Source organism: Rhyacophila brunnea, unplaced genomic scaffold (assembly GCF_057557595.1).
Source record: "Rhyacophila brunnea isolate RB1 unplaced genomic scaffold, BYU_Rbru_1.0 scaffold_4, whole genome shotgun sequence".
Lineage (NCBI taxonomy): Eukaryota > Metazoa > Arthropoda > Insecta > Trichoptera > Rhyacophilidae > Rhyacophila > Rhyacophila brunnea.
The window spans coordinates 36,420,574-36,435,968 of record NW_028233068.1 but is presented as its reverse complement, the minus strand read 5'-3'; the positions used below and the strand labels follow the sequence as shown (position 1 = coordinate 36,435,968).

The following is a 15,395-nucleotide window of genomic DNA, read 5'->3' as shown; positions in this document are numbered from 1 at the left end:
GACTTGACTAGCTTAAACGATCAAAAAAAATTGTACATGATAGAAATACTGAATAATGAAATGTCATTCCATATTGATTTCCATAGTAACGCACGTATATATTATTTATAACTAGCTGAGCCAGCTGGCTCTCGCCAGTCTGTCTCGCTAGGTCTTGCAGACGGCTTGGCGGTATTGGATATTAATATAATTTTAAAGTATATATAGATGGCGCCATAATTTTCCCTTCGGGATGGATTTTCATTCGCCTCAGACAGTTTGACATTTCGCTGATTTGTCAGTTTTACGATTTGCAAGTCGTCACTGCCAATACAAATTTGGAGTCATATGCGTAGTCTATTCTGGAGTCTGGCCTTCACAATATCGTCTGACACCACTTCAGGCTGCTAGGCCTAGCAGAACAGCTGGCAATCGCCGATTGCTACCAATGACATTTTAATTTTAATACAATATATGTGTAGTTATGTGCATTTAAATATGATAAATAATTATACATCTCATTCATTCGAATATACAGCAATATTATGTGATTATCATAAAAAACGATCCAATATATTCAAATATTAATCTCTTTCGGGTCCCATTTACATAATAGAAAAAGGTTAGCAGCATAAAAAAACAAATTTAAACATTGTTTTGTTTCATTGTCTATAAAAAATAAATGCTTGCAGCCATAGAATAATATTTAAAAAATCAAATTTTGAATTCAAAATTAACCTTAACCAATATAGTTTCCCGGTGCGGAACATTCATATCGAGACAAATGTTGATAAATAATAAAGCAATATATATTATATCTGAGAGGAATAGATCAATTTTGATAATAATAGGAATTTATAAAACCTAAAAATGTGGAATCAGCTTAAAGAGGCCTTCATCCTGCAGTGGATTGATACAGGTTGATGACGATAATGACGATATAAATAGGTAGGTATATAAAATAACAAATTTTAAAAAAATGTAGCAGTTTATATGACTAAGAAGTGTAGAATTAGGTTGGAATAACCTTCATCCAGCAGTGGATTGAACTTGGTTGATGATGATAATGACGATATTATGAATGGGTAAATATAATATCAGCAATTTTGATAAATATAGCAATTCATATGATCGACAGAAATACAAACAACTTAGAAAGGCCTTCATCCACCAGTGGATTGATTCAGGCTCATGATGGTAATGGCAATATAAATAGACATAATATCACCGATTTTGATAAATACAGCAATTCAAATAACTTTAAGGAGTAGAATCAGGCATGGGAGGCCTTTATCCAGCAGTGGATTAGTTCAGGTCGATGATGATAAGGATGATAGAAATAGGTATAATACACAAATTCGTTAAACCGATAGTAGTAGAATCACGTTTCGGAAACCTTCATCCAGCAGTGAATTGATGATGATGATTATGAAATTCAATACTGTCAAGAATACAATCAACGTAGAGAGGCCTTCATCCAGCAGTGGATTTAATTAGGCTCGTGATAATAATGTCATTATAAATATAGATATGGATAGGTAGATAGTATAATATCACTGATTTTGATGAATATAATAATTCATGTGTAAGTAAGGAGTAGAATAAGGCTGAGGAGGCCTTCATCCAGCAGTGGATAGGTCAACATTGATAATGATAAGGATGATAAAAATAGGTAGATATTATACAATATCACACATTTTGTTAACTATAACAATTTGTATTAATTTCTTTCATTGTTTGCAATGGCAACTTAATATGACTATATCTATGGAAATTAGTAGCCTAATTATTCAATAAAAAAGAGTTCGTGAACAGCCACAAAGAAGTATTTAAAAAAATCAAATTTGTTATTAATTATTAGAAAACTCATCTTACAATAAAAATGTCTTGATTTAAATTGATTATTTAACATGCTAATAGAAATGTCACATTTTTCGATTGTTTCTGCAAATTCTAAATTTGAATTCTGACACGTCAAATGAACTTGTTATAGGCGAAAACAATTGAAAATCAATGATATATTTCAGTTTGACAGATAAGTGGCAGTGAAGTAGTTTTAGATTATATTTTCGTAGTAATTAGTGAGGAAAGATGTATTTATTTCTAGTTAAAACTCAATAGTGGGCCAATGTGCTACTTACAGATTTGAATAGATTTGTGGAATATTAATTCTGATTTCTAAAATTTCGATTAAACAGAAAGTGTTATGCGACATTATAATCAATTTGCGGTAGATAGACAGTAAAGTAGCGAAAATGTATGGTGACGGATGTAAAACGCGATTTAAAATGAGTTTATCTGTGATTGTGTCGAGTTTTATCAAATTGTGCCCGATTCAAATGGAAGTAGATTCGGGACTCCAAAAATTGAAGTGAATTCCTTTAATAATCAACAAAGTGGTATTTAAATAAAAAAGTTGACGTATTTTCCAAAATCTCTTAGGATAATAATATATAGGAGACTAGCTGAGCCAGCTGGCTCTCGCCAGTCTGTCTCGCTAGGTCTTGCAGACAGCTTTTCATCATAGTGACTTGGTGTTGGATTTTAATATAATAATTGTAAAGTGTGTATAGACGGCGCCATAGTTTTCCCTTCGGGATGGATTTTCATTCACGTCAGACAATTGAAAATTTATCTGATTTGTCAGTTTTATGATAGGTATGCATGTCGTCACTGCAAATACAAATTTAGAGTCATGTGCGTAGTCTATTCTGGAGTCTGGCCTTCTCAATATCATCTGACACCATTTCAGGCTGCTAAGCCTAGCAAAACAGCTGGCAATCGCCAATTGCTACCACTGTCATTTTAATTTTAATACAATATATGTGTAGGTATGTGCATTTAAATATGATAAATAGTTATACATCTCAATCGTGATTATCATAAATAGCGATCCAATATAACGCGAATATTAATCTCTTTCGGATCCCATTTACATAATAGAAAAAGGTTAGCAGCATAAAAATTAAATTTAAACATTATTTTGTTTCATTGTCTATAAAAAATAAATGCTTGGAGCCACAGAATAATATTTTAAAAATCATATTTTGTTTTACAAATTAACCTTAAACAATATAGTTTCCCGGTGCGGGACATTCATATCGAGACAAATGTTGATAAATAATGAAGTAATACATATTATATCTGATAAGAATAGGAATTTATAAGACCTAAAGATGTGGAATCAGCTTAAAAAGGCCTTCATCCAGCAGTGGATTGATACAGGTTGATGACGATAATGACGATATAAATGGGTAGGTATATAAAATCACAAATTTAAAAAAATATTGCAGTTTATATGACCAAGAAGAGTAGAATTAGGTTGGGATAACCTTCATCCAGCAGTGAATTAATCTTGGTTGATGATGATAATGACGATATTATGAATGGGAAAATATAATATCAGCAATTTTGATAAATACAGCAATTCATATGACCGACAGAAATTCAAACAACTTAGAGAGGCCTTCATCCACCGGTGGATTGATTCAGGTTCATAATGATAATGGAAATAGATATAATATATTATCACCGATTTTGATAAATACAGCAATTCAAATGACAGAAAGGAGTAGAATCAGGCATTGGAGGCCTTTATCCAGCAATAGATGGGTTCAGGTCAATGATGATAAGGACGATAGAAATAGGTATAATATAGTAGTAGAATCAGGTTGCGGAACTCTTCATCCAGCAGTGAATTGATCCTGGTTGATGATGATGACGATATGAATATGTAGATAAATGTAATATCACCGATTTTGATAAATACAGAAATTCATATCACAGAAAGGAGTAGAATCAGGCTAAGGAGGTCTTTAAGTAGTGGATTGGTTTAGGTCGATGATAATGATGATATGAATATATAAATAAATATAATATCACCGATTTTGATAAATACAGAAATTCATATGACAGAAAAGAGTAGAATCAGGCTAGCGAGGTCTTTATTAAGCAGTGGATTGTTTCAGGTCGATGATGATGATGATGATAATGACGATATGAATATGTAAATAAATATAATATCACCGATTTTGATAAATACAGCAATTCATATGACAGAAAGGAGTAGAATCAAGCTAGGGAGGTCTTTATTAAGCAGTGGATTGGTTTAGGTCGATGATGATGATGATGACGATATGAATATGTAGATAAATATAATATCACCAATTTTGATAAATACAGCAATTCATATGACAGAAAGGAGTAGAATCTGGCTAGGGAGGTCTTTATTAAGCAGTGGATTGGTTCAGGTCAATGATGATGATAATGATAATGACCATATGAATATGTAGATAAATATAATATCACCGATTTTGATAAATACAGCAATGCATATGACAGAAAGGAGTAGAATCAGGCTAAGGAGGTCTTTAAGTAGTGGATTGGTTCAGGTATATGATAATGATGATGATGATGATGACGATATGAATGTGTCGATACATATAATATCACAGATTTTGATAAATACATACATTCATATGACAAAAGGAGTAGAATCAAGCTAGGGAGGTCTTTATTAAGCAGTGGATGGATCCTGGTTGATGATGATGATGACGATATGAATATTTAAATAAATATAATATCACCGATTTTGATAAATACAGAAATTCATATGACAGAAAGGAGTAGAATCTGGCTAGGGAGGTCTTTATTAAGCAGTGGATTGGTTCAGGTCGATGATGATGATGATGATGATGATGACGATATGAATATGTAGATAAATATAATATCACCGATTTTGATAAATACAGAAATTCATATGACAGAAAGGAGGAGAATTAGGCTAAGGGGGTCTTTATTAAGCAGTGGATTGGTTCAGGTATATGATAATGATGATGATGATGATGACGATATGAATGTGTAGATACATATAATATCACAGATTTTGATAAATACATACATTCATATGACAAAAGGAGTAGAATCAGGCTAGGGAGGTCTTTATTAAGCAGTGGATGGATCCTGGTTGATGATGATGATGACGATATGAATATGTTTTTAAATATAATATCACTGATTTTGATAAATACAGCAATTCATATGACAGAAAGGAGTAGAACCGGGCTAGGGAGGCCATTATCCAGCAGTGGATTGGTTCAGGTCGATGATATAAGAATGATAGAAATAGGTATAATATCGCAAATTCGTTAAACCGATAGTAGTAGAATCAGGTTGCGGAACCCTTCATCCAGTAGTGGATTGATCCTAGTTGATGATGATGATGATGATTATGATGACGATATGAATATGTAGATAAATAACATTAGAAATTCAATACTGTCAAGAATACAATCAACGTAGAGAGGCCTTCATCCAGCAGTGGATTTATTGAGGCTCGTGATAATAATGGCATTATATATAGATAGGTAGATTATAATATTATATCACTGATTTTGATAAATATAACAATTCATGTGTAAGTAAGGAGTAGAATAAGGCTGAGGAGGCCTTCATCCAGCAGTGTATAGGTCAAGATTGATGATGATAGGGACGAAAAAAATAGGTAGATATTATACAATATCACACATTTTGATAACTATAACAATTCGTATTAATTTCTTTCATTGTTTGCAATGGCAACTTTTTTAGTATGGAAATTAGTAGCCTAGGTAATTATTCAATAACAAAAATAGTGGGTGAACAGCCACAAAGAAGTATTTAAAAAAATCAAATTTGGAATATCACGTTATCTATGAAATGGCCGTCAGTGGCGTACCCCGCTGTCAAAAGATATTATACGTAGTAAATTGTACCAGGATTATGGTTTTTTCACCGGAAAAAAGTGCGCCAATGCCTACATTACGATATTTGAATAAAAATAATCGAATTTGTTTGTCAAATAAAGGATTAGAAGGTCTTAAGCGACAAAGACGTCATTCTGACAGGCGTGGACGGTAAATATGGCGATCGTATACGGTGTGTAAGAAAATATCGGATATAAACGTCAAGTACCTGTGAAATCATTGAAAATTTGTGAAATGTGGTCAATTCAAACGGTAGATGAATCGGTAGCGCACATTTCGAAGTGAAGATGTAAAAATAACAATAAAATGTCGCTTAAATGAGCTGTTGGTGTATTTTCCAAAATCTCTTAGGATAATAATAATGAAAGATAATTTAGTTGCTAGGACCCCGTAGCAACCAATATTGGCATCGAAATAACTTTTCATACAAAACAGAATTAACTAAAAATGAATTCAATTATACTTAAAGATGGCTAAAACTATTAAAAAAATGCATTGGCATCGTGTTTTGTTATATTCTAAAAGTTTCAAATGTCTAGCTAGTCGGGAAGTTAGTTAAAAATCGATTGCAAGATTTGTACCGGACAAATAAGAATACTACCTAAGAAAAACGTTGCAAAATACATAGGTAGATGTTTTAATACTTCTCTCGACTAATATTATTCGGTTTTCGATTATCACATATGAAAATATATTTTACATAATTATTGATAATGTAACTACTTTCAGGACTAAGCGCGCAAGACCAAAATGACTGATTGTGCTGTTATCGCTGGATAGCTTTATTTTATATAGTAATTTTTCCTAAAATTTATTTTAAGTTTTAAACCAAAGCCAATATAACCTGCTATCTATTGAGATTTTAATAATCTGCGTTTAAAGCATTTTTGATTTCACCTGTATTACTATATAATACTTTTTGGAGAAATTGCTTTACTTCAACAACGGCAGTAAAGATTCTTCATGGCACACCGGTTGTTTCCTGGTCTTTCTATTAAATCGTCTAGATGCATATTTTACACGGATTAATGTTTGTTTTTAACTGAATTTTTAATGAGTCGCTACTGACTTTCTGCCGGCGGGCAATTATTGTTTGGACTTAATATTGATAATATGTTGAGTCAAAGATGCTGTAATAATTGTATGATATTAAAATAATAACACTTGGTTTTCAACCTATCGATCACTATTTATTTTAGCATAATTTTATTACTAACAACAAAAAAAATGCAATGTGATGCTAAGAAGTATAATATCTAATAAGATATGACTTGATTTGAAGAATTAAAAACCACTATAAATCTAATTGCAAAAATTCATAGACATAAATTAGGAATCATTTAATTATTGGCAGCACTAATAGCAATAGATACAATATGTCAAATGACCTTTTTAGTATTCATTGGATTATGGTGATTTGATATAATTTTGATTTTGGTGAGAATCAAGGCGAGTCCATTTTATAAAACTCATACATCAAATGCCATCATTGGTCAAAAATGTTTTTAATTGATAACTCTAGTATTATTCAATGTTTACCTCTTTGTAAGATTCTTGCACCCGTTACACATCAAATCATTTAAAAAATCAAACCAAAAATATCTCCTACAACAGGAAAAAATGCAACTCACTAATACCAGGAATCACTGTCATTCTGTAGACATTTTTTGTCTTTGTTTTCAATTTTTAAATTTCGAAAATCTATTTTTGTTTTCTTCCATAAACGAAAATTAGAGTTTATTTTATTTCAAAGATGTTAAAGAAAACCTTCTATATAGATATCAAAGGGCCTCTAGTCTACTGATTAGTTTAGCTTTTTAACCATGTTCGATCCTAAAGCCGCATTTAGACCAAGTGAGCGAATGTTTGTTCTTTCCCAACTTGGTTGGTCTAAATGTAGTCTAAGTTGTATAAACAGATTTTTGTTTTTACGTGAAAGGGACGTTAGTCACTTGCTCTACCTGTTAGGGTCATATTATGGGTCCAAACCAAGGCCTGAACAAAAACGATGCATGAGTGCGAGTGAGAAAGTATTCGGCACCCTTACGATCTCTGAGACACGCGCTAGAGTAAGATAAAAGGTCTACACATGTGTTGGTTAGTTTCCAACAATGTCGCTGGCAAATCGTGGTGAAACGCTTCAGAAAGCATCCATAACCGCGAGCTCGTGTTGCTACAATTGCATTTTTTTGTGGTAAACATAAAGTCAGTGGTAAATATTTTTAGTTAATTAAGTAGAAAAGATGGCTCTGTGTGTTGTCTTAAAATGTGGTAGCCGTACTGATAAGCAAGAAGATGGTATTATGTTTCATAGGTAAGTTGATACATGTTCGTGATAATTTATTTGTATATTATTATATATTTTAATATCAAGTGACCTAGTGTTTTTTTCGAAATAACTTTAATTATGCATATCTTTATCGAATGGTTGCATTTTCACCGCTTAACAATACTATATAATGTAAAAAAATAGAAAATTATATTTTAATGCTGAACGTCTAGTGCGAGCACTTTGGGCGAGCACTAGCGAAATGATTATTCATAGGCGTCCGCAAAAAGTGGGTATGTGGTTAAAATTGAAGTAACAAAAAACTGAAAAAAAATATTAGTAAAGATTACCTATAGTAGGCAATCATTTTATTGTTTTGCTAAAGAAATGGAATTTAGTATACATGTTGAAAAACTCCCGAGGAATAATCGATTTAGTGCCCTGTTTGTTAACATTTTTGCTTCGTGATTTCCTAAATGTAATTGGTTTATGAATGTTATTGTAATGTTGCTCCCTAATGGATTACAGATTCCCAAAATATGAACCAAAAAGGCAGAATTGGATAAACGTGGGGACGTTATTCGTTATCATGAAAAAAGAATTTCAACATAAAAAAATAAATAATTCTTTAACGCATTCGCTGCTGAAGAGATAATGAGATTTTAATTGCCCCCTTTAAAATGCACGTTAATTACATCGATCGGCCGCCTGGTCATTACGCGCCGTGTGCGTCTTCCGCGTCCAAAGTATTATAGCCAACAATTTAATGAGAAGAATGAATAAGAACTGTTTTATATTCTTCAGCATCCTTTTAATTTCAGATGTTAATTTTTAAGATTCTTAAAACTGCTTGTAAATGTTTATCAGTGATGTTTGATTGTAAAGAGTTTGTATTGATAATCATCCTAATTGAAATTGTTTGTTCACATAATTATATAAGTTGATCTAGAAATGACCAACATTTTTCGATCAGAATCTTTATTTAAGTTGTTCTAATTTGTCCGAATTAAGAGTGTTGTAAAATTTGCAGATATCTTCTCGACGGTGCAATTTATGTATTTATAAAATTTTATTTTTAACAAAGCGTTAAATGTAGAAAAAAGTATTTTTTTTCAAAAATACGATTAAAACTCGCGGGTCCCGCAGAAAAACTTGGCGGGCCGCTTGCCCAGACCTGTTCTATATAATCCAAATATTATAATTTGTATAGGTTTTTTTTGCACGTCCTTCAACTTGTGTTTTAATAATCTGAATTTTTCAAAGTGATTTTCTTTGATCCATATTTTGTATTCGATTCGCTATTGTGCATGTCTATTTATATACTCTGTAGGTATATATTTTTAGATGATGTGATTTCATACCTTTGAATTATTGATACTTGTAAATTAATATGATAATTTGTCAGTTTAATATTGATTATACTCATGTACCTACTTAGTTATTTACTTTGTTAATTTTAATGTAAGTACCATATTATTATGATAATTAAATAATAATACATTTTGAAGTTTCTGTATTTATTATATTGAAGATATCCACCAATGAACATCAATGAATATTAATAATATTCCGTTTCTCCCGCACGCCTATGGTCTCGAATGTTTGTATTCGTATATGTCCACTCACTCACACAACCAAACACACGGCAAGCAGCTTCACGTACCAAGGCAATGTGAAGCGTCTATCTGTATCTATTGTCTAAGGTCCAAACCTTAGACTATAGATACATCTAGACGCCACCCATTGCATTGCTAAATGAAGCTGCGTACCGTGCGTTTGGTTTGTAGGTGAGCGAACGTATTTGTATACAAATGTTTGAGACCAAAGGACATTTCGCTAGTACTCGCCCAAAGTCGCACTGGACGCTCAGAATTAAAATATAATTTTCTATTTTTTTTTTTACGTTATATAGTATTTTTAAGCGGTCAAAATGCAACCATTAGGTAGAGATATCCATAATTTAAGTTATTTTAAAAAAAACTAGGTCACTTGATATTAAAATATATAATATTATACAAATAAATTATCACGAACATGTATCGACTTACCTATGAAACGTAATACCATCTTCTTGCTTGTCAGTACGGCTACCACATTTTAATGCAACACACACCACCATCTTTTCTACTGAATTAAATAAAAATATTTACCACTATATTTATAACTTATATTACTAGCTTTATAATAAAAATAACTTTTTTAATATAAAAATAGCAATTTTAGCAACACGTGCTCGCTGTTTATCGACACAAGCTATCGGCCAAACTAAGATTTTGCGGCTACGTCGATAACAAAATCTTCCATACATCTGTTATTCTTTTATCCTACTATAGCGCATGTCGCGGAGATGATAAGGGTGCCGAATACTTTCTCACTCGCATTTATGGCAGCGGCGGCTGGTCTAACATCATACAAGTGCACTGCACTGCTTGCATTGCTATGAAACATCGTTTAACATCGTAAATCATATTTTTTCTTCATAGGTTTTTAATATTATCGCTCACTTATTGTAATGCAAACCATAAACCGATGTGCCTACATTCCCAATCGGCAATAATACAGGCACTATGGACCGTATACGTCATCATCACTGAAGTCGTTCGCGCCCCGGCAATATATTTTATTTACTTAAAATGAACCCAAAGCTTAGTATTAACTAAAGCCATTATAAAACAACTTAAACCGTGCTGATCGTTTATGCCATGCGTAAGTTCGAGAATATCTTGCGCCGACCAGGTAAAATGACATCATATTGTTCTGAGTAGAGAGCAATTACATATTTGAATTATGGTTTGTTATTATAGACGCTGCGACTTCTGTTCACGCTCAAATTATGTTTAGTATCATATTTAGCAATCTCGTATGTAAAATGCCTGTTAAACTAAATACAATAGAATTCATTATTTTCAAAATTTAAAATGGGCTAGAAATATAATTGAATGTCGGTAAGATATTTTGATTTATGTGTACTGCAAATTAAATCAGTGAAGATAAAAATAATTTTGGTACCTACCGCATTTCTGGAAAATTAATATTTCATTATCCTGTGTGTTGACTGAACGCGAAATGATGTTGGTTATTTATAATAGGTATAGAAAATTATTAATTCATGAATTCTAGTGATAAGCTAATAAATCTTAATACTCTTTCACAAAGTGCAGTTTCATAATAATCATTATTCATACAGTGTACAAATTGCTAAAGATAATGTACTTATATAAAATAAGATGGCTTACGTTGAAAGAGGTAGGTATATATCTACTATAAGAGATGCAATCGTTTCTGAAAACAAATCCAATAAAGATTTAAGTAACTCGCAACATGTTTTATTAAAAATATAAAATATACAGGTAATTTCTCAAATGTCAATAACGTTTTGTCAAATCAAAAATAACGCCGAATTGATTTTATTTTTCAATAAGGTAGGTTTCCAGCGCACCCTCAAAAATTACAATCCAAAAAATCACCGGCCGCCACTGATTTATGGTTCATTTTTCCAAACATATATTGAAAAAGAACATGTGAATTTGCTAGCGTGGGATTCGAACCCGGGATCCATGACATTATAAGTTGATGCGTAACCGCTCGGCCACCGTGGGCGTTATGAGGACTTTACACTTCTAATGAAATTTATTTGCCAATTTGCAGGACATATGAAAAGCAATCCTTCACGATGATTCGATAAGCAGCCAATATTATATCATTTTAATTACTTATTACACTATTATTTACTTGAAAAATCCTGTAAAATTGTATATCAATTAGAGGAGTAAGTGAATAGCATAAAAACAATGCATATCAAAAAGTGGCAGCCATTGTTATTGTTAGGAAATTGGAAATGCCAACTTAGTGATGTTAACTCTGTGCCAACACCAACCGTGTGCTTTATTCGTTTGGTAAATGCATTTGAATGTCATAATAGAAATAGTATTTAAGACTCCTTTAAAGGTAATCCAAATTCTTTGGTTTATACCAAAGACGTTGAAGAAAATCTTACAAAGATACATCTTGGCGTAAAGGCTTGCTTATATGGGCTTATAGCCCGTTAAAACGTGTATGGACGGTACATATTATCGCAGACTAACAATAAAATGCAGGTGTAAATACGTATTATCGTACCAGTTTGCATGGATCAAAAAAATTCAGCAGTTTCTGAATTTTCACGCGACAGTTGGAACTTGTGTGAAATCTGCGCCTGCGCAGTACGACAGTGGCGAACTTGCCGGAAAAAAAGAATTACACTGCGAAGAGTATTTTGACGTTTACCAATTTTTACAAACCAGTGAAATAGGATCTTACAATGACAAAAACGTGTCTCGCTTACACTTGAAAAATGATAATGGCGAGACAGTTAGCTCTTTATATGTAAACAGTTAGGTATGATCGCGATGGTTTAATTTACTCACTATTGGTGCCAGTAAATCCATGCACGTGCATGGATCACCGTTACAAAAATACTGACACGTGGTAGCAGACCGAATACCAATGCTTATTACTAATTTGGCCTGTTCACATGTGGTGGTATTACTGCGAGTAGTGAGTACTGATGATTAGTACTAAGCCCACGTATACAAGCCCTGAGTATGATGCAACAAAATGGCATCATTTTCACCTAAAAGTAGGGTTGGCAACATTGCACTTTCGATATACATTAGTATGAAAAAATAAGGCCGATGACATTTCAGTTACCTATGTCATAATAATGTAAAATAGTAGTGCTGTAAAAACAATTTCTTCTTTATCAGATTGTTAGAAAACTAGCCGATATGGCTAAATATACATAATATTCCTAAATTAATGTACGTTGCTTTAGCTTTAGATATCCATGCCTATGATCTATGAATAGATTTGTAGGTTAGTAGTACATCTTGTGACAGTGCATTTTTTTCTACAGGTTTTCATTTTTTAACACCTACAGCCTACTAAAAATCAACGGTTCATTTAGAATAATAATAATAAAATGTATAATTACTAGTTACCTGTACTTTTGGTGGTGAATTTATTATAATATTACAGATTGGGAGTTCATTCACTTTCAATAAATTATGTTATCGTGACATCATATTTTTAGTTTCATTGAAGGCAACGCAGGCTGACAAAGACAAACTATATAGTCAGTGTATTGTTATTGTAGGTTCAATATTATAAATACACGTATCAGTATTGAGTATGGTCCAAGGAAGAAAATAGTGAAAGTTTTTGTTTGAAATTTCAACCTTGAGCTTGAAATTGAAAACATGAAAAGTCCTTGACACGAAGCTAGTGTTGTCACTTGCTTGCTGTGATCCATAGATAATATACGTAAACATACTGTGTTCCGAAAATATTTTTTCAACAATTATTAATAAAATAATCTATAGATAATTGAAATGTTATCATTTTTTCATTGCAGTGTCACCATGTAAAAAATTCATAACATTATAAAATAATTAAACAAGTCATAGGTACCTACTATAATACTTTTGACGAAACTATTTGAGAATAGACAATAAATAATACTAACTAAAATTTAATACAAAGGAATCTCTAAGCCACAAACCATGTTTTTATCGTCGAACCAATACATACATAACAATACACAATAATTATGTACTTATCAGTTTTAAATCGCATTTTTTTTGCAAAAATTGATGATGAATATACACAATTAGTTATTTTGTTAGGCCCACACATCTTCCTGTACATGGTCGTAGAGACCTATAGATACCTACTTTCAATATAATAATATAATTATCCTAGCCGGCCCTTCATTGACGAACTAAAACTCCGCGCACAATAGGTATGTCATTGGATTTTCTATCGTCCACCTTATGAAGAAAAGACGATCAATGAATGAGTAAAATAATAATTATTTATTTTGCCTTTTGACAGATGCGATACCTAGTAAGTGTTAAAGATATGTACCTAATAATTATTAGCATGTCTTCAATCATCCTGAAAATATGTTGTGTTTAGGTGTGGATTTACATGACAATAAATTCAAAAATTATTGCCGGTTAGTTTTTTTTATCTCCCATTTTTAATTAGTATCTACCTTATAATATAAAGAAATTAAGAAGCATAATTAATATAAGTACCTCACATTTTTTAAGTTCGAATGACTAAATTTATTGGTACCTAGTTCGAGTTCACAATCGTTACTAACGATTAACGAACGAATTTTGACGACATTTAGTTATTTATGGTTGTAGTTAATTGTATTCTCGTTCTAATATTACTTTTGGAATACTATTAGCGACTCATCATTTTTTAGTCCATTAAAAAAAATACAACCAAAACAATTTCTTACTGAGATTTACCCAAATTATGTACGTTCAAATATCAAACCAGTTTGCAATCCAAGGACCCCGGTCGGCGTAGTGGAATCGAGGTCCATGGACTTTACTCGGAAACATTTTCATCGATTTGAGCAGTTTAGTGCTCGGCCGTAGTGAATTGGCGGGCGCGGCGCGGCGGCGTCTTGCGAAACTCAAACGTATAACCGTGTGTATTTTGCCCTGAAAAAGACACTGTCTACGAACATTTTACACACGGTTATACGTTTGAGTTGCGCAAGACGCCGCCGCGCCGCCCCCGCGCGACCACTACGTTCTTGCACTTAGACGAGACACTAGGTACATAATAATGCAATAGGTATGTGTGTAGGTACCTACTTACACATACCTACCTACCTACACATAAAATGACGACTGTGTCGGACCGAAATCTTTTGTAGTATGGTTTGGTTACCTACCAAAAGAATGGCAGATTATCTAAGAGAAGTAAGAATATATTGTTGTGACGTGTAAGTAAGTAGGTAAATTAACATAATTCAATCCTAAGCTGATCATCATAATGGCGCCTATATAGTGGAGATTGTATTAACAGATCTTGTTTTACGAGAAATTGTAATTAGCTCTTTGCTCAACCTTTTAGATCTATAGGTAGGTACTCTGGTTCAAAACACAGATTGATAAAACAATGTGTGAATTTGCCAGTTCCGGGATTCGAGCTCGAGACCCATAATTTTATAACCTGACGCTGGGCTAACGATATAAGCAATGGAGGCAATATAGGTACAAACTAAATATTGTCATTTTACCTTTTATTTTTGTAGGTACCTACGATACTTAAAAATAATAGGTAGGTACCATTTGAACTCGTCTATAGAACAATAATTATTTAAATACTCCCTCACTAGACTACACTGGACTCCACATGACAGATCGCTGTACACTGGCATGAGTAGGTGTATCAGTGTTGCCATATTTTGAAAGTGAAGCTATAGTACAGTGACTTCAAAATTATAGTATTTCGGCAAAAAATATAGTACGCGTTGAATGACCAATAATTTTCTGCATTTTCAAAAAATTAAACATGGGGTAATTAACGTCTTGTTTTTTTAGACAAAATTCAAATGTTAA

At 32.5% G+C, this 15,395-nt stretch overlaps 1 protein-coding gene across 3 annotated transcripts in view; it reads right to left on the bottom strand.

The window, feature by feature from the left end:
- Dip-B (Dipeptidase B) overlaps nt 1-15,194 on the bottom strand; it is a 29,081-nt gene extending 13,887 nt beyond the window's left edge. For 2 of the 3 annotated variants that reach the window (XM_085954771.1, XM_085954774.1), the window contains exon 1: nt 12,972-13,275. The gene's annotated coding sequence lies outside the window, so the exon portion shown is untranslated. Of the gene's footprint in view, nt 1-12,971; nt 13,276-15,073 lie in introns of those variants that run through there. The other variant, XM_085954773.1, reaches the window with a different exon arrangement.
- Nucleotides 15,195-15,395: the final 201 nt, after the last annotated feature.